Below are 21,870 nucleotides of genomic sequence, written 5' to 3'. Positions count from 1 at the left end.
ATCCTTAATAAAGTATTCTGTTGAAGTATGACAAACAGATTATGTATAATAATAATATGATATACAGTATATCTATCGTTTTATTAGTTTTATTATATATATATATATATATATATATATATACAAATTTATGCTTCAAAAACATTTAAAATAGTTCAATAACTAATTTGGTTTTTTCTATGTTTATAATATTAACTAATAATTAATTTTTAAAAACTTTGTTCTTTCTATTAACTTTATTATTAAATACTATAATTTACATTATTAATTAAGAATATATTTTAATATCTTAATATTATTTTATTATTAAAAATTTACTCTTTGATGAATTCATATTTTATGTCAATGTTTAAGACACTAGTGAGCCCTGGGTTCATAAATAAGATTAATACAAGCTTGATTATCTTCAAATAGTACTGTTGGTCCATCTATATTACATTCTATTTGTGATTATAATTCTCTTAACCATATACATTTACATACTGCCCACAGGTCTATGTCTATGTCACAACATAGACGTTGAAGATAATCTGACTTTACTTTGTTTGCAATTAGTCCAACCAACTGTTGACCTATGCATTAAAAATAAGAAGTTGATTTTCTGGCTTTAAAACACTTCCAAAGTCAGCATCACTATAACTGAATAGGAAACCAGCATTCCTTCCTGCATAAATTAATTTCAAACAGATAGTTCCTTTAAGGGATCTTATGATGGTTGATTTTATTAACAGGATTAATAATTTAACATAATAATATGAAATAAAATAATTAATACAGATTTAAGTGGGTTATTCCACAAAGTTCTGACAGATGTTCGGACAGATGCTCTGCTTGGCTAAAACTGCCTTGCCGGTGGTGGTGGCACATGGTTCGGGCTGATTGGCTTAGACCGAAAGGGCTAAGTCAGCGAATTCCTTAGTGCTCCGCCTAGGCCAATACCGATATCTAACTAACAAAGTTATTAACACATGTAAAAAAAACTAGATATAAATTAATACAGTAATTCAGGGGTTTGTAGCAATATGTAATCAACAAATAGCAATAAATAAAAATAAAAATTTCATATTTATACACACAAAGATAATAATTATCTCGTATAGTATGTAATTTGAGTGACATGTAATAAATTCTAAGTGCATGAACCGGGGGTATTAAGTGATGAAATACTTCATCCGGTCACCATGCTTCTTTACCGATGGTCCGACATCTTGGTATATCACTCCAAGAGCTGACCAACTTGTTAGAGCGTAGTGTGGTATTAGAATAACTGAAGGTGAGAGGAGTTAACTGCACAAAACCAGTGATCTATATAATGCTCAAATGGGTAAGTGTGTAAATATGCATAGTGTGTGCATTAAAACTAAATAAATAACTTAAATTTCTACAATTATTAATGATAATATTTTCAATAATCATTCAATTAAAACAATCGTATAAGTTTTTAGCCGCTTTATCTTATTAATAAAAAATAAATATAAAATTTGTGTATAAAATAATAACGAAAGTAAAATCTATAAAAATTCAACAATTAATATAAACTCTCTCAAATAAATAATAATAACAAATAAAGTAGAAAAAATTAAGAACTAAAAACAATGGGAAAAATCCCACTAACAATAATATGAAACAAAACAGTCCCTTTGACTCTTCAATTATAAATGAACTAAATTTAAACTGCAATAGACTAAATGGGCAATAAAGTATAAATTATAAAATTTAGGTAGTTATAAATTGACTAAAAGTATATTAAATAAATAAAAATAAAAAAATTCAGAAATAAGACAGCCATTGGCTTCACTAATGGTTAACCCTGTGTTTACTATAGTGCTTATTTGCACAAGAATAATATCTTCATCTTTTTCCTCGTCTTAATCCTAACTACTTTAGGTCGGTCACCCTTATTCTAAACTTTCACTTGACACAATCTCTCACATCAGCCGTTCATATCACATCCAATAATATCCCTCCATCTCTTTTTTGATCTTCCTCTACCTCTTCGTCCTTCAACATTCATTTCTATAACTGTTCATACAGCTTCCGATTTCTCTCTCCTCATAACATGACCAAACCATCTAAGTCTATTTCTCTCATCTTATCCACGATTGACGCTACACCTATACTACTTCTTATATGTCCATTCCTTATCTTATCTACTATAGTCTTTTATTTAAGCATTATCATCTCTGCTACACTCATTCTTTGCTCTAGTCTCTTATCAACTCCCCAACATTTTGAACAATACATCATAGCTGATCGCACTACAGTCTTATAGAACTTACCTTTCAGCTTCATTGGAATTATTTTATCGTATAACACACTAGACACTTCTATACATCAACCACCTGCACTTAATCCTGTGTCTTAAATCCTCGTCAATACCACTGTTTTTTTGTATAACTGATCCTAAATACTTAAAACTTTCCACCTCTCCTATAACTTCCTCGCTTATTGTCAATGATCTCCTCATTTGACCTACCTCGTGTTCTCCTTTTTGTCAAACACGCACTCAATATACTCTGTCTTACTTCTACTTATTCTTAAACCCTTTTCTTTAAGAGCTGATCTCCACACCTCTAGCCTTTCCATCGCAACCCAGCGCGCCTTTCGAAATCGCTTTAACGTAGCCCCTGTTCTAGACAGGAAATCCATTGTTACATGGGTCACTACGTTCAGACAAACCGGGAATACAAGGTGAAAAACTGGAGTCCCTCGGTCTATCAGATCATCTGAGAATATCGAGGCAATAAGAACTTCAATCTTGCAATCTCCTCGGCGCTCTGCGCGTAAACATGCGTATGCCCTTGGACATTCCGATCGTTCAGTGAGGCAAATCTTTCACAAAAATCTACATTACTATCCATACAAGTTGGCGATTGTGCATGAACTCTCCGAACGCGAATTTAATTCTCGAAGAAATGCATGCGAGGCGCTTCTCGAAAACGTTCCTGAGGACGAAATTATTTTTTACAGCGATGAAGCCCATTTTTATTTAAGTGGATGCGTCAACAAAAAGAACATGCGCTACTAGGCTAACAACAATCCGGGAGAATTGCATCAAAGGCCTTTGCATTCGCCTAAAGTCACAATTTGGTATGCAATTTTCTCAACCGGAATTGTTAGTCCCTGGTTCTTTGAAGAAAATGAAGTCACAATGACAATGAACTCAGACCGGTACGTGACCATGTTGGAAGAATTTTTTCTCTCACAACTTGATGAATTGAACTTAGGGGACATTTAGTTCCAACAGGACGGAGCAACGGCTCACACTTTGAGGGCATTGATGGCTGTGTTAAGGGAACACTTACCGAGGCGCTTTTCTCAATAAGGGGCAATTTGGAGTGGCCAGTCCGTTCGCCCAATTTGGCCCCTTGCGATTTTTTTTGTGGGAATTTTTTAAATCTCGCGTATATGTCAACCGTCCAAGGACCCTATAAGAACTAAAGGCCAACATACCAATTGAAGTTGCCAACATTCCCGCTGCTATGCTGACAAGGATCATAACAAACGCTAGAAATCGTCTGATACAATGTATGGAAAATGGGGGGCGTAAAACAATACTTTAAATATGTACTTACATTCTTTAAAAAAAAATAAAAAAATAATGTTTCATAAAATGTGTTTTATTGTATTTAAAAAAAAGGAAGTTATCCTGCCGCACCTATATTTGTAACTTTTCAACGTTCAATCTGATAATGAATAATTAACCGCAATTTTGAACCAAATGTATTTAAATATTACTCTTAAAAGACATTATTGTTTAGCTAAATCGACCACTAAAAGACGTTTTTTATGACACTAAATTTTTATTCGATGTAATTAAGTCACAATAAAAAATTCGTAACAACGAGGCTTACAATAGCTCTATAAATTTTAATGTAATAAAAAAAGTTATAATATGAGTATCTAAATGCCGATTATATTTTACTTGGAGATTTTAATTTACTTTTAGCAATAAACTCGTATTCCTATACAGGCAAAGTGGTCCCGCTAGAAATATAGCGATTCTTTCGATACAAATTTAAAAAACTTTGGACATTTTGTTTCCACAAGTTTTGTTAGTATTTCGTTCAAGAAATCTTAAACTTAAGGTTTAGAACATGCGCTATATACCTTCTTAATGTATTAGATTACATATAACTCAATAAATACTTCAAGTTGTTACTTAAAATTAAAAATAATCTTTTCTTTTTTTCAATGGTTACAATCAACGAGAACAGTAGATATCTTTACTTATTGATCCTAAATGATCTGTCGTTTTTACTAAAATATATGCGATAACGTTCAATTATTTACTAAGAATAATACGCTTGTACAATAGAATAATGTGTAACCGTTAAGCACTTTTTTTTAAGACTACTGTTGTCAAAATTGATACATTTATGATCGTCGGTCAGTCATTAAATATCTAGTTAAGCAATGAATAGTCGCAAACGATATACGTGTTCAACAAGTAAGGAAACTGATCAATTGTTACAATTAATGAAAACAGTAGAAACCCATTTCCTTACTTACTGAACATTCTATATATACAGAATATGGTAAGATTTTAACGAAAATGTTAAAAAATTGATTATTATTGATAAAACTAAAAACTTTCAATAAATTAAGTAAGAATGCATTTGAATCATTCGCTGAAGTCCGCTAGAGTAGCAATTCGAGTTAATTAAATATAGTAATAACAGTGCTGAACTCAGTTCAAATCACGTTCATAACACGATTCAAAATAAGATTTGAATGCGGATTTTAACATGGAGTGAACTGGGTTCTACAAAAGTACATAGACCGTTCCTTGGTTCAACTATAAAAAGCTTCAATAGTCATTCATTAGTTCATTAATAGTTACGATTTTTAAAAATAAATTTTTAGATTTTATACATATTCAAAAATGTTATAATTTTAAAATGATATTTTGTAATACTATATAGATTGTTCAGTAAGTTAGGAAACGGGTTTCTATTATTCTCATTGTTTATAACAATTTGCCTGTTTCCTTACTTACTGAACACTCTGTTTCACAATGTGTCATCTGTATACTTTATACAGATGATACATAAACAGGTGATTTTTTTATCATAACCCACTCAATTACAGAATAATAATAACTTAAACATTGTTTTTTTTTATTTTCTTTAGTTACACATTATTCTTGAATTATTAACTATGTAATACTTTTTAAGTTCATCCCTTATACCTTGTAAGGGTGTCAACTTTGTTTATACAAATGAGAACACATATTTTGAATTTAATAAAATGTTTGAGTTTTAAGTTAATAATAAATGGAATTTGAATTTTCAATATAAATTTATTTGTTTATTAGATATAAACATTTAAAGTTTCAAATTTTTGAGTTAATATACATGTATTATACACAAAGCATTACAAATACTAGTAGCTAATTGGTTTTTTATGACATCACTGTCACAGTCACAGTGTGTTTATTGTCAATTGTGACTATCAATAGATATACTTTCTGTATTGCCAGTTAGTGTATTTATAAAGTCATAACAATGTGCCTTACTACCATTGATAATAAATGCTATGTACCTACGAATATTGATTGTTATAAAAAAATCACTCTGTATATGTATATATAAAGTACTATAGTTAACCCTATAATTTTAGGTATATTTATTTCATTTTATATTTATAAATTAGTCATTATATTAGTAAATATATTTGTATAGATTATATAGGGGTTCAAAAATTAAAGAAAAGGGTCCCCATTATACGTAACATTTGACTTGTTTTTCATTGAACATGTAGTATATCAATACTACAGATGGAAAATGTGCTGTGTATAAACAGGGGTGATTTCGTAGAGGGAGTGGAGATGTAGCACCCCCAAAACGTTTTTCATAGAAATAAAGCTTTAACTATAAATTTTAAGACCTTGTTTATAATTTGTTATATTCAGAAAATGTTTAATTGTTTTGTTGTGTTTAATTAAATTCAATTGAAATTTTATATATGAAATATGTCAAAATTAGCCTGTTATAGAATATTGTAAAAAATACTTTTAAAAAGTATTTAAATTACCATCAAATACTATTAATTATGTATTTGAAATAATCTTCCAATACCAAACAAAAAAAATGATTGAATGTTATTTATTTTAATAAAAAATTGTATTGGTTCCACTTTAAAAACATTATTTATTCAACATGTATATCAGACATGTTAGTCCTCTTTTTAGTGATTGTACCACCAACAACACTAAAAACTATCTCAACTGATGTACTGCTTGGTAAAGAAGTGTTGTATTTAATGAAAAACTGAAAACAAAAAACAAATTTTTTAGTAAAATTATACTACTTATATTTATTCTAAATATCTAATTAATCTTACTTTTTTTAATTTTGGGTAAATTATGTAAACATTCTAATATTTTTGCTGTAGATATACCCAATATTCTGTTAATTTCATCACTAACTGTTGACTTTTCCTCATGGACATTTTCTGTCCCGATAAAGAAGCTAGATAAATGATACATTTGATCATAATCTGTAAAATTTTAATTTTAATTAATTGTCATTAATATTTTTGGTGCAACTCAAAACAGACATTTTTTAAATACTTGGTGGCCATTTGTTTTTTACTTCATTTTTAATCCAGGCAGTTTTAAATTGTGGATGACAGACAGTAGCAGTAATTAAAAATTTGTTCATCAAAGAATCAGAAAACTTTGTTTCTATACCTAAATGAAGAGAGTAATACTTAAATATTAATATCAACAAAGTTTATTTTTATTACACTACTCATTGTATAAAAATATATATATTCAGAATAAAACAATGAATACATGTAGAAACACGAGATACTAATTAATATTATAGAACAAAATTAGTTAAAATAAAAATAATTAAATGTGTAAGATAGTAAATGTATTTGGCTGATAAAGTATATTTATGTATTATATCTCACTACATAAACTACATATATTGTTTTAAGATAAATTCTCTTAAAATAATATTGCTTTATAGTTATTGTGATTACATACCATTTAGTATAGCAGTTACTAGACCTTGCTTATAAATAGGAATTGTGTGATCATGTGTGAGAAATTACCAAAATATAAGTTAATATCATTTTATAGTAAATCAAGGCTTATTAAAATTGATCCCATTATTTTTTGACATTGATTTAAAAATTTAATGTCATATCTATTAAATCTACAAATATATACTCTTGTTTGTTCTGCAAAGCAGTTGACTTGAAAAAAGTGATTCTGGTCTGTTTTTTAAAAGTAGCATTAGACATAGCTTTTTAAAAGTCTTACACAGAAATTGTTAATTAAAAAAATTAAATATTTGATTTTATATTTTTATTTACCACTATTGCTATAGAATTAATTGTGTGCACAACATCGATTATTTTGGGTAATGTTTATGTTTTTGAGTTATTTAGGTAACATATACTAAGAATCTAATTCTTCATTATTTAGAATGCTCAAATTAGCGACATCAATTTATTTTATTTCATTATCTACTTCTACTGAATTGTTCACAAGCAACTGATTAGAAATTTCAGTATTTGCTTCATCAAGTACATGACTAATGTTCTATAAAATATAATAAAGGTTAAATTCAAACTAATTTAATGAGAAATTAATTAAAATTCATGATTTTCCATTAATATAAATGAAAAAATTAATATTTTCAGATGTATGTTACATAAATTAAAAATATGAGCAATGCCAACATAAATAATTTTATAGTTATTAATTATATTAATTTGAATAGATCTTACTCAAAACATTTTACAAAATTAGAACTGTTATATGTAGTACAATAACATAATTTATCTGAAATGTAAACTGTGTTTATGTGTTTATAATCATATGTATGTTACCCTTCTAGTCTTTTTATTGTTAGAAGACGAGTAGTTCTTAATAAAACCTCATTGATCTATGTGACTGTTATTCCAATGTACGATCTAAAAAGATATATTACCTATAAAATAAATAAATAAAATACATAAATATACTACCTAAAAAATATGTTGATTGGGTACTTATATAAATTAAAATAAATCTATTATTTAGCTTTTAAAAATTGACCAACCATCTATAGTCGTAACAATATGATCACATTTAAACATCTCAGATTGTATTTAGAAGTATAATTTATGAAAGTCATTCTCAATACTTTTCATTAAAGTAGGCCGAGACATAAGTTTCTGTTGGGGAAAACTCATTCAATTACATTCTTTGAAACAGGATTTTCAATTATTCTAAATGGTAAATAAACACCTATAATAAATTATTTCAATAGTTATGCAATAATGCAGAGTATCTGAAATCAAAATTATATAATAACCAAAAATAATAGTTTTTACAAAAACATATAAAACTTTTTCATTTAAGCTAATAAAATTGACAAATAACTTATTAATTTTATATATTATAAAATTTCAGTTTTGAAATTCTTTCAACTAGAGTTGAAACATTAAATATGTGATTACATCAACTCATGTATTATGTAAGTAATTTCATTTAAGTCCCAACTTGATAAATGTGATTAAAATAAAAAAATTACTATGTACATTCTTACTTTGATTAGTAAACTTTTTTGCACAAAAAATCATCTAAAACTGGCAGATTTATCTGTTTTCTTCAAGTTTTTTTGAAGCATTGACACTACTATTTTTCAGTCATTACATCTCTTTGAAATTTTTCTGTCTACTCCAATATAATTAATTGTTTTTAATATATTTGAATGTTGGCTCTAAATACAGTTAAATAATAAAAATTAAAAAATTTTAATTAATATTTAAATTTTTAATTTACTACGCTCTAGTGTGGCATACAATAGTAACCTATTGGATTTTATTTTTTCAATTTTACAAAATCCAATATTAATTATAATAATAATTTCAGTAATAGAAACTCTAAATTATAAAAGAAAATATCTAACGCAACAAGTTCAAAAATATTATTAAACTAAACTATTAAACTAAATGTAGTACTATAGAATATGTTATGTTAGACCTATCATAAACTAAGTAAAAATTCTAATATCAAAACTTTCAAAGATTATAATGAAATTAAATTTTTTTCCCAATTTTATTTATATTATATATAATATAATTAATAACAATAATAATAATAATTTTTAAATTAGAGACCAAAAAAGTATTATATTTTGGTATTTTTTTTTAATTTCTACACTATTATAATTATTATAATAGTGTAGAATGAACTACCATCAGCGAGTATGCTTCTTAATAAAAACACATAATGGCCATTGTATATATATTTTTTAAAATAACCTTATTATAGTGAAAAAAATTGAATTTAAATTTGAAATCAGGCACATAACTACTCTGCGTTGTAAGATATTTTTTGTACAAATTATCTAATCATATAGATAAATGACTTAATTCAAAGATTTTTTTTATAAATAATAAATATTAGTTTTTTACTATTAAATAAAATTACCATACACTATAAATATATGTTAATGATTTAATATTTAACATGGTTAATTAAATTGATGTATGTGAAGCAATCTCATTTTATACCAATTTAGATTAAACTAAACATAATTCTTTTTTTTTTTTTTTGATAATAAGTATTTAAAAAAGCCAAATGTTAAATTGATTTTTTTTTTTTTGCTATACACAAAGAAAACATCGTAAACAATTTTGATTTATTTTATACACTTTAAAGTTAACAATATAGTAATAAATTCTACTCCTCAGATTTAAGTTCAGATTTTCAGAATTAGGTTTATTTAAAAAAATCATAATTGAAAGGTTAAAGGTGACCATGAAACACATGTGAATTTTATTATATATTTAAAGCTGTTAGCATTGCTAAAAATCCTTTTATTTTATGTTTCATTTGTTCAAATTATAAAAACATAGTTTTATTTCCATTCATACCCATCCCATTCTTCCTATTAGAAAAATTATGTGAAATTTTTAATTATTTAAATTTATTAAGTAGCATAATCATGATCATAATCCTAAGTTTCTTAAGAATATACAACACATGTATTTTTCATGCCTCACTTTATGATACCTTTATTTTTAAGACCACCTTATTATTGTTTCATCAAACCTTCAAATCCAATAAAACATTTTTTTATTGTAAATATTGTTCAGAAAAATTATTAGTTAATATTATAAAAGTAATATATTAAATTAAAAAACGTTACGATTATCGTGAATATTTAGTAAAAAATATTATCATAGCTATTTTGTTTGAAATTAAAATAAATTATTCTGTTGTCATTGTGTTAGACAATTTTTCTTTAACATCCTTTAAATAATTTTACCTAACAGTATATTAAACTAAAATTTATTATATTTTCATGTAAGCTAAAATTACTTACAAATTTAATATGCTATTATACTTTTAAAAATATAAATAAATTACTTACTTTTGAGTTAAACATGAAAAAATTATTGACATGAAAGCGACAAGAGAGGCAGAAATCTTGGCAGTTCTCTTGTTGATAAGAAAATGGTAATGTCCCAAAAGGAGCATTTATAAAAATGCTAATATTTGTCAATAGTTTGCGAAATGGCACACAAATGACAACTAAATTATATCACAATTAAAAACGCGTATTAGAATTGTTGGTCAATGGTTAGCGGCACGTCTAGTTATTCCGCCATATGCTCACCATATGAATTCGCTCTAGTCTCAATAAAGTCATCATAGATCATTCTTATATATAAAATATAATTATTTTATTAATTTACTAATTAAAGGTCAATTCTTCTTCTTTTTCCTCATCTCAATCCCAACTACTTGGGGTCGGCTACCCTTATCCTAAATTTCCACAATTAAAGGTTAAATTATTACATAAAATTACAACTGTACATCAAAACTATTATTACCATTATAATGATTCTATTATATTTAAAATAAAATCAAGTAGTAATGACAAATTGATCGTATGAACGGTATATAAACTGAGAGCCAGGTTACTGAGTGCACTCTTCAACATTAATAAAACTGTACGGTTTTCTTTTTAACTTTGATCTGTCTTAGTAATTATAAAAAAAAAACTTGGTTATTTATTAAACGCTAAACTTTCCCAACCATCGTGGGTCGCTTGAACCGACCGTGAACCAATATAATGCTACTCAGGCGGAATCCGAATTAAATACTTAAGTAATCATATGGCATATTGGCTTTGATGCGAGAGAGTATTAGTTTTACTATAATGAGTTTTTTTTTTGTCTGTTACCACTTCAAAGATACGTCAAAAGATCACAAATCGTATCTAGTCGAAGAAATTACCCTCAAAAATTGAAAAAATTTCCCTCGTTCTCCGTAAATGGGGGAAGCCTCCAAAAAAATTACAAATTTAAAATTTGCTAATTTTCGAAATTTTTTCAATTTTTTTTACTAAAAACTGCCATAACTTTTTAAAAATAACCAAATCAATATAATTTTTTTTTTATAGATGCTTGATGTCTTTACCTATCATTTGGTATATTTTTTATATAAATTTGACCATTTATTTGCTCACGGGGGGGATTTAAAATGACAACTTTTTCACAAAAAATTAACTTTTTCAACTTAACTTTTGAAAGTGTTCCGGAAGTCTGACACTTATATATATATCTTAAATTAAAACTAATGTAATGTACTTTATTATGGAAAAAAAAAAGTTGACCTCTGGACTTGTCTTCGTGGTGAAAATGGCTACCAAATGCTATTTTTATGTGAAAATTCTCGATTTTATATTTTACATTTTTTACTTTATAATGCTATAACTTATTGAAAAGTGTATGGATCAATACAATTTTTTCATGAGAAGTAGTATTTATATACATCTTTCATTTGAAACGTCGCCACTGTGCCGCGTCCCCTCTGTGTTGGGCTTTTTTTATATTTTTTTTATTTTTAACCAACTTTAAAAAAAAAAAGGAGATTATGATTTAAGTTGTATTTTTTATGTTTTCTATCTCATTACTCCGCCATTTATAAACCGATTTCGAAAATTCTTTTTTTATTTAAAAAGACATGCTTTTGAATTAGTCTCATGGAAATTTTATCAAAATCAGTTCAGTAGTTTTTAAATCAAAATAACTAATCTCTAGAGATGTTAGTGGTCTCCAAGTTAGGTGAGCGATGGCGGCGAGTGTACACAACCCGAAATAATAATCATAAGTAAAACAATAATAGTATTTATTTTAGTAATCAAATAATACTGTACGAGTTAAGTCATCAGATCAATAAAGATAAGTAGCCGCAAGCGTGGTAAAATATTGATTGTCTTCATTATATTTTTAATTAACTCAAGAATAGTGTAATCGGTTTGTCTATACCCGCGCGCCACATACTCAAAGTTGAGCTGGTAGGGACGTTTGTACTAATGAGGCACTAATATAGTTATTAATTGTGAATGTTGGTTAAAGACAAATAATCTACTTGTAACAGAATCAGATTAAATAAAAAATATTAGGAAGGGGGTTTATGTTTTTATCTCATCCTCTTCCGATAAATTATCTACGCCTCGTTTATTCACCTTTAATATGCAGAAAGTGCTTAAAATCGGTTATGCACTTCAATAGATGTTATTTAACTTTCAAATTAAAATTTAAAAAATATTTTGTACAAAGTTTGAAATTTAATAAATTTATAAAAATTACACTAAAATATTTTTAAATAGCTTTAGGGTATTGTACAAGTATTAGCAGATAATTTATTTATTATTGTCCACTAAATTTATCCTAAGATAATAATCTTGAAAATGTTTTTTTTTTTAATAGTGGTTAAATACTTTTTAGGTTCACCCTTATCCCTTTCTTAACCTTTTCTTTTTTAATGACAACATATTGAACTAGCTCATAAAATAGAAAATAATCTAATTAAAAAAATGACTTGTCAATAACAACTTTTAGATCAGTACTTCGGAAATTTATCGTTTTTATAGCTGATGGATGAAAGAGTGCAGTCTTTAAAAAATTTTAAATGATAAAAATTTTCACACCCCATCAATAATACAATAGAGCAATAAATTGAAAACTAAACAACAAATCAGCGACAAATTCATTGGTTATTTATAATTCGATCAAGAGGTATTTTAAAAAAATAAATACTGAAGTTAATCCAGTCAAGTAGTAAGAGCGACAGACAAAAATAACCGGTCGAACAAAGTATCATAAAGGTATAGTACAGTTAATACACTGTATGAGAGAACGCAACTTGACGGGTAAATAGTAAAATAGAGGGATCCTGTCTTATTCAACAGTCACTCAGTTGCGTGGCCTACGGTATAGCAATAATTTCATAAACAAACTGGCAACGTTGCTTTGAGAAGTCTGAAAGGACAGTGCGTTAAAAACGTTCATAATGCTTATGAACTATGTTGCCAGTTTGCTTATGAACTAATCTTTTATTATATTATTCGCTTTTACTACTTGTAGCTCGATTGACTTCAGTATTAATTTTCCCAAATGTCTATCCATCGAATCGATTATAATCAATGATTATATGATTGACTATTTACTGAAAACAGTTGTTGGAATTTGTCTTCACATAAACTAAAATTATTATTAATAGACCATCCCTGTTAGGTTATTTTGCTATTCGTTATTTATCGCCCATTAGTGTTGTAAGTAAATTACATTTATAAAATGTACATTATGACAATTTTTAGTACAAATTATTCAAGCACCACTTATACTGCATCAAAGTTATTCTTTTTTTAGAAAAAGTTTGTTATATTTGATAGAAGTTTAAAATTTTCTTATTACATTTTATTTCAGACTAAAAATATTTTGTAATTTATATTAATTTAATCGGTTACGCACTGTAAAAACTATTAATTTAAAATTTAAAAATATAAATAATTCTTTACAAAACTTAAAAATAAATTTATAAAACTTTTACATAAAAATTGTATGAAATATTACTACAAATATTTTTGTTAATGTTGTTTAATTAGCTTTAAAGAGTCCTTGATTTATCATAGATCATTAAATTTCTCCTAAAATAATAATCTTAGAAATATTTTTTTTTAGCTTTGTTGAGTATTATTTATCTCTCAATTTATAAATTGGTAAATACTTTTTAGTTCGTCCTTTATACTTAAAAAATAGAAATTGGTCTAATTTAAAAAATGACTGCTCGATAATAATTATTGGACCAACAATTCGGAAATTATTACTATTTAAATATTTAGGCAGATAGAAATGCGTGGTCGTGAAACGTCTCATGTTAAAAATAGTCATAAATATATTAGAGCAATAAATTGTTAACTACTCATCAAATTGGCGACAAATTCATTGATTATTTTATTAATTCGATGTTTAACAAAATGAATACTGAAGTCAATCGAGGAAAGTAGTAAGAGCAACAAACTCAAATAATCGGATGAACAAAATTAAAGTGTTTAATAATGTGTAGTACAATTAATATATTGCGTGGAAAACGCGACTTGCTGCCCAAATGGCCAGATAGTATCTTACCCAACATACTTACAACGTTGCTTCAATAAGTCTGTGTTATTACAAAGGAGAGAGCATTAAAATAGTTCTTGACGCTTAACAATACCACGTTGTCAGTTTGCTCATTGCCTTTTCTTTAATTTATATTTGTCGTTCTTACTAGGTGGTTTGATCGACTTCAGTATACATAATTTCTTAAATATCTGTCTATCAAATTGATAATAATCAATGAATTTGTGGCAGTTTTTAAGCTATAGTAGAATACAAAAAGCCGGTATAACAGCACATTTTATTTAATTCATTACTTGATAATGACTACATACTATATATATATATATATTTATACAGCAAAACAATAANTTTATTTAATTCATTACTTGATAATGACTACATACTATATATATATATATATTTATACAGCAAAACAATAAGGCCCGGTTGGGTGAGGTGGGTTTACACATTTTGAAGGTGATAAGTAGAACAAGACAACCGGACTATAGTACAATCGCCACAAAACGCATGAACTGTTATAACTACAGTACTCTTATGTATAATTTTATTATTTCCAGGTGTATATATCTTTAGCACTCATAACATAATTAATTTTTTTTTTATTCAATTTTTATATTATATTTATATTTATTTTATATTTGCCCAACTATATTTAATACATAATTATTGATTAAGAATAAGACACTTGTTTTCTAGGAATGTATTGACAATTTTTAATTTTCATAAAAGAATTAATATTATTATTGTAATGTTTATTTAATATTAAATAATCTTTTCTTTTACAAAAAGACTCCAAACGTAGAGATAATATAAAAAAATATTATTTAAAAAAAAATTTATGTTAAAGGGTAAGACGGAGTTTCTATTTGAATTTGTTATTCTTAAAAAATTCAGTATTTATCAAAATTAATCAACTATAGCAGCACATCCTAGCTAACATATAATTGTCTTACGATATACTTTGTTGCTCGATTGTATGTGAACAATATTAAATATCAAACCCAACCTACAAATTTTAAAGGTTTTGCTCTTTCCTTTTAAAATTCGCCTCTATAAGTTTATCGCCCCTCCAAGCAACCACTAAAAATGACTCTGTATACAGGATAGATTAGACGGAAGATTTTAAGGAAACTTGTCATGTGGCACACATTTTTGTGACCCTCGAACGTCAATCGAAAAAAATAAATTCAACCTCTTAAACATTTTAATGATCTTCACAAATCATAGATACAACTTAAGGGGCTAGGCCACCCCTCCCCAAATCAACGTAGAGATTATGTTAACGGTTAAATGATACTTAAATAAATTTACAGAGTGATAGATTTAACATTGACCACTAAGTCACCCTTAAAATAATAATAATCTAGAAAATATTTTTTTTTGGCTTTGATAATTAATATAATATCAATTTATAAGTGATTAAATAAATTTTATATTTACCCTTTATCCTTTATAATATTACTAACTTTTATATTTAAACAGCTTAAAAAGTACACACTATTTAATTAATTAAATGACTAATCGATAACAATTTTTGGACCAGTACTTCGTAACTTATTAACATATTTCTACATAGGCCAATAAAAGTATGCGTCCGAAAATTAGTAGTGATAAATTCTCATGACTATTATACTACAAGAAAGTAATTGTAGAATACTAAATTGAAAATTACACAACGAATCGTCGATAAATTAATTGATTATTTAGAACTCGATTGACAGATATTTGAGAAAATGAATACTGAAGTCAATCGAGGAAAGTAATAAGAGCAACAAATTAAAATAATCGGATGAACAAAATTAAAGTGTCATAAATGTATAGTACAATGAATATAATACGCGAGAGAACGTGACTTGGCGACTGAATTGTAAGATTGGAAAAATTCTATGTTACTCAATAATCACTCAGTTGTGTTCTCGGGCCCGCGACGTAGAAATTAGTTCATAAGGAAACTGGCAACGTTGCTTTCATAAGTCTGTACAAATAAAATTGGCAGAGCGTTACACGCGTTCTTAACACTTATGAACACCACGTTGCCAGTTTCCCTATTAACTCATCTATCATTAGAATTTTTCGCCGTTTTGAAAATATCTGCTCCGTCTGCTGAACACGGTTGTTTGTTTTGTCCCTCAAATTTACTAACATTATTGCTATTAATAGACTGTACGCTTGGGTTATTTTTCTATTCGTTATTTATTGCCCATTAGTATTGTAAATACATTGCATTTATAAAATGAATGTTGTTTACTATGTTTACAAATTATTCAAGCACCATTTTTATTACATTAAAGTCATTAATTTTTAAGCAGACATGATTATTATATTTGATAGAAATTTAAAATTTTCTTTTTATATTTTATTTATGGTTATATATATAATGTAATTTATAATAATTTAATTGGTTATGTACTGTAAAATATAAACCATTTTTTTAAATTATGAATTTTATAAATATAAAAAACTGTTACATAAAAGTTGTGTGAAATATTACTAAAATTATTTTAAATGTTTTTTATTATATTTAAAGAGTGATTGATTTATCATTGACCATTAAATTTTTCTTAAACTAATAATCTTAGAAATATTTTTTTTTCATTTGCATTTTATTTTAATTTGTCGCCGTTTTTAAAATATTATTCCTGTCTGCTGAAATCGATTGTTTGGTTTTGTCGCTCATATATACTAAAATTATTGCTACTAATAGATATATTAATTTAATACATTTATAAAACTGTTACATTGTGTGACATATTACTAAAAATATTTTTTTTAATGTTGTTTAATTAGCTATAAAGAATGATTGATGTTTCATTTACCACTAAATTTCTCCTACAGTAATAATAATATGAAATTTTTTTTTTTTGGCTTTGTTGAGTACTTTTATCTCTGAATTTATTAAAGAGTTAAGTACTTAGTTCGACCTTCATCACTTATACACTTAATTTTTTTAAATGGTAATATACATTTTTAACTTACTTATGAAATAGAAAATATTCTAATTTAACTAATGACTGATCGATAATAACTATTGTACTTCGGAAATTATTACTATTTTTATATTTAAGCAAATGGAGATGTGCGATCGTGAAACGTCTAATGATATTAAATAGTCATTAATAAATTGAAAATTACACAACAATGGCAACAAATTCATTGATTATTTAATTAATTCGATATATTATTAAAATGGACAGATATTTGAGAAAATGAGTACTGAACATTGAACACAAGTAGTAAGAGCAACAAATTTAAATAATCGAATGAACAAAATTAAAGGGTCACCATTGTATATTACATTGAATATATTGGATGAGAGAACGTGACTTAGCGGCCAAATAGTAAGATACAAAATATAAGATCCTAGATTACAGAATAGTCAGTCAGTTGCGTTCGGTCGTGTCCCGCGGGTAGGAATTAAGTTCATAAGCAAACTGGCAACGTTGCTACCATAAGTCTGTATACTTAAAAGGGACAGAGCTTTGAAATCGTTTTAAGACTTAAGAATTCTACACGTTGCCGGATTGCTTATTAACTTACATTTTATTTGAATTTGTCGCCGTGCTCACGTCTGCTGAAAACGGTTGTTTGAATTTGTCGCTCAACTATACCAAAATTATTGTTACTAATAGACCGTGCGGTTGGGCTATTTTTCTATTTGTTATTTGTTGCCCATTAGTATAGTAAATAAATTGCATTTATAAAATGTATGTTGTTTGTTATGTCGGCTTAAACAATTTTAGTACAAATTATTCAAGCACCATTTTTACTAGATTAAATTTATTCTTTTTTAGCAGAAATATTTTGTTTGATATAAATTTCAATTTTTTTTTATAATTTATTTAAAATTATACATATAATGTAATTTATAATAATTTAATTGGCTATGCACTGCAATAACTTTTAATATAAAATTAAAAAATTTTCTTTTCAAAATTTTAAACTTAAGAAATGTATAAAACTATTATATAAAAATTGTGTGAAATATTACTAAACATATTTGTTTTTTAATTAACTTTACACAGTGATTGTTTTATCATTGACCACTTAATTTCTCCAAAAGTTATAACAATCTAGAAAATATTTTTTTTTGCTTTTGTTATTAATATAATATTAATTTATAAGTGGTTAAATATTTTATAAGTCTTTCCTTCATTCCTTAAAGACACCAACTTTATTTTTTAAAAGGCAACATAAGTTATTAATTTTCTTAAAAATAGAAAATGTCTAATTAAAAAAACGACTGGTCAATAATAACTTTTCGATCATTATTTCGGAAAATGCAAGTTTTTATAGAAGACGGGTGAAGGAGTGTGGTCGTGAAATAATGTTAAGAGTTAATAATAGTTACACCCGATTACTAATACGCTAGAGCTTTAAGTTGAATTTATATAACAAATTGGCGATAAATGAATTGATTTTTTTTTAATTCAAAGGGCAGCTATTTGAGAAACTTAATACTAAAGTCAATCGTGCCAAGAAGTAAGAGCGACAAATTCAAATAACTGGTCGAATGAAGTATCATAAAGGCAGTGGTGGTTCGTAGGTGCTGGTGGTAGGGTTGCTACTTTAAATATAATACCGCTATTTATAGGTATAAAAAATTGTCAAATTAATTATGATAAAATAAAACACAATACACATATTATTATTTTAAAGGTCGTAGTAGAAAATAGAAATTAAAATAACATTAATAATAATAATAGCGATTATACTATTATGGCAAACAATAACGACGAGCGTACACGTTGTTAATTCTAAAAATCAATTATGCAATGTTAATAATATATTAATGTTTTACCGTATGGACGACGCTGCCGGTCGTTCAAAATCCGTACATAAGATTGCAGCTAAATGGTACCTGCACGCACACGATTGGTCGCCTCGTTTATGTGTATACGTTTCAAAATATTGTTCGAACAACACTGTTGATCGTCCAAACACTGCTCGTGTGATTATGTGTACCGCATATACTGAGGGAAACAACTTTAATGTTCGCGCACGACAAAATTTGTCTTAAAATTATATAATACATTTAATGTATTATAACTATTTTATTATTTAAAAATGTACATTTCTAATAAAAATGTAGAATTAAGAATATACAATTAATTTTCTTCTTTTAATTAATTTTAGTAGGAGGTGCGATCGTCCCGTCGTCCAAACCGCCACTGCACAAAGGTATAGTACAGTCAATACACTGCATGAGAGAACGCAACTTGGCGTCTTATTGGTAAGATAGAAACATCTTGTCTTATTTAATAGTCACTCAGTTGCATGGCCTGGGGTATATTAATAATTTTAGAAATATTTTTTTTTTGCTTTGTTGAGTACTATTTATCTTTCAATTTATAAATGGTTAAATACTTTTTAGGTTCGTCCTTTATCCCTTATAAGAATACTAACTTTTTTTTTAGCTGGCAATATACATTTTTGACTTGGTTTAATTTAAAAAAAGACTGGTCGAATTGTACTAGTATTTTGGAGATTATTACAATTTTTATGTGAGTAATTTATTTTTATTATGAGTAAAATGCGAGAAACGTCCAATTATAAAATAAGCGTAAAATTAAAAAATTAAAATGGAAATAATAAGCGCAAGACGTCTTTAACTCTCTGAGCCCTTTAATTGTTTAGATTTATCAAAGCAACGTAGCCAGTTTGCTTATAATATATCTGTGATTTGAATTTGACACTTACGACATAATTGATTACAGTATTCATTTTTCATATATCTGACTCGTGGAATTTATCAATGAATTTGTCGGCATTTCTAAAATATTTGTTCTCTTCTGCTGTAAACGGTTGTTTGAATTTGTTGTCGCTCAAATATACTAAAATTATTGCTATTAAAAGACCGTTCGTCGAGTTATTTTTCTATTCGTTATTTATTGCCCATTAGTTTTGTAAATAAATTGCATTTATAAAATGAATGTTGTTTATTATGTCGACTTAGTCAATTTTTGATACAAATTATTCAAGCACCACTTTTATTACATTAAAGTTATTCATTTTTAAGCAGACATGATTATTATATTTGATAGAAATTAAAAATTTTCTTTTTATATTTTATTTATGGTTATATATATAATGTAATTTATAATAATTTAATTGGATATGTACTGTAAAATATGAATCATTTTTTTAATTTATGAATTTTATAAATATAAAAAACTGTTACATAAAAGTTGTGTGAAATATTACTAAAATTATTTTAAATGTGTTTTATTATATTTAAAGAGTGATTGATTTATCATTGACCACTAAATTTTTCTTAAACTAATAATCCTAGAATTATTTTGTTTTGCTTTTTAATTTGCATTTCATTTGAATTGTCGCCGTTTTTTAAATATTATTCCCGTCTGCTGAAATCGATTGTTTGTTTTGTCGCTCATCTATACTAAAATTATTGCTATTAATAGACCTGTTCGGATGTTATTTTTCTATATGTTATTTATTACTCATCAGTATTGCATTGTAATATTTAATATTAATAAATTGAATTTATAATATGTGTTATTGTTTATTATGTTCGCTTAGTCAATTTTTTGTACAAATTATTAAGTACCACTTATACTATATTATAGTTATTCTTTTTTGTTCTATTTTTAGCAGATATTGTTGTTATGTTTGATGTAAAGTTTTAATTTTTTTTTACATTTAATTTTAACTAAATATGTATTGTAATTTACATCTATTAAATTATAGTTGAAAATAATCTACATAAGATAACCAATCCTCACAAAAAAAATTAACCAAATTGATACTTTATAGTAGACAATTTTACTATTATTGTTATGTTTTAACTACAATCATAATTATAATTTCAATAAACGTTTAGTCTCTTGTAATATATAGATTTTGATTTTTGCCAAAAAAAAATTGTTTTATCATTAATCAAATTAGTCAAATTTTTATTTTAAGTTTTAAATTTTCTTTTTAGATTTCTTTTGAGATTATTATATTTATATAATGTAATTAATAATAATTTAATCGGTTATGCACTATAATAACTTTTAATTTAAATTTTATAAATATAAATAATTGTTTACAAAACTATGAAATTTATAAAATTGATACATAAAACTTGTTTAAAATATTTTTGAAATGTTGTTTAATTAGCTTTAAATAGTGATTTATTTATCATTGACCACTAAATTACTTCTAAAATAATGATAATCTTGGAAGTATTTTATTTGGCTTTGTTGAGTTCTATTTATCTCTCAATTTATAAATGGTCAAATATTTTTTACGTTCGCCCTTTATCTCTCAAAATGTACAAACTTTATTTTTTTAGTTGGCAACACACATTATTACCATACTTAAAAAATAGAAAATGGTCTAATTTAAAAAATTACTGGGCGATAATGATTATTAGACAAAGAATTTATTAGGATTTTTATCTTTAGGCAGATTGAAATGCGTGGCTATGTAACGTCTAATGATAAAAAT

The 21,870-nt window shown here is 26.3% G+C and overlaps 1 long non-coding RNA gene across 17 annotated transcripts; it reads right to left on the bottom strand.

Moving 5' to 3' along the window:
• Positions 1-327: 327 nt before the first annotated feature.
• On the bottom strand, positions 328-20,209 carry LOC126902805 (uncharacterized). Of its 17 annotated transcripts, none has more exons than XR_007703333.1 (13): positions 14,444-14,762; positions 10,846-10,994; positions 10,629-10,777; positions 10,383-10,543; positions 8,550-8,723; positions 8,061-8,248; positions 7,747-7,949; positions 7,330-7,558; positions 6,998-7,230; positions 6,562-6,694; positions 6,346-6,501; positions 6,037-6,272; positions 328-949 (listed from the first exon to the last, which is right to left on the bottom strand). It is a non-coding gene; the product is annotated as an uncharacterized LOC126902805 (long non-coding RNA). The 17 variants fall into 17 exon arrangements; XR_007703332.1 differs by lacking the exon at positions 6,998-7,230 and adding an exon at positions 20,119-20,193 and having other exon boundaries at positions 330-949; positions 14,444-14,616; XR_007703335.1 differs by lacking the exon at positions 6,998-7,230 and adding an exon at positions 15,888-16,344 and having other exon boundaries at positions 330-949; positions 14,444-14,612.
• Positions 20,210-21,870: the final 1,661 nt, after the last annotated feature.

The sequence above is a fragment of the Daktulosphaira vitifoliae genome, unplaced genomic scaffold (assembly GCF_025091365.1).
Source record: "Daktulosphaira vitifoliae isolate Bord-2020 unplaced genomic scaffold, ASM2509136v1 Scaffold_3, whole genome shotgun sequence".
Lineage (NCBI taxonomy): Eukaryota > Metazoa > Arthropoda > Insecta > Hemiptera > Phylloxeridae > Daktulosphaira > Daktulosphaira vitifoliae.
This window is presented reverse-complemented; position numbering and strand designations above follow the sequence as displayed.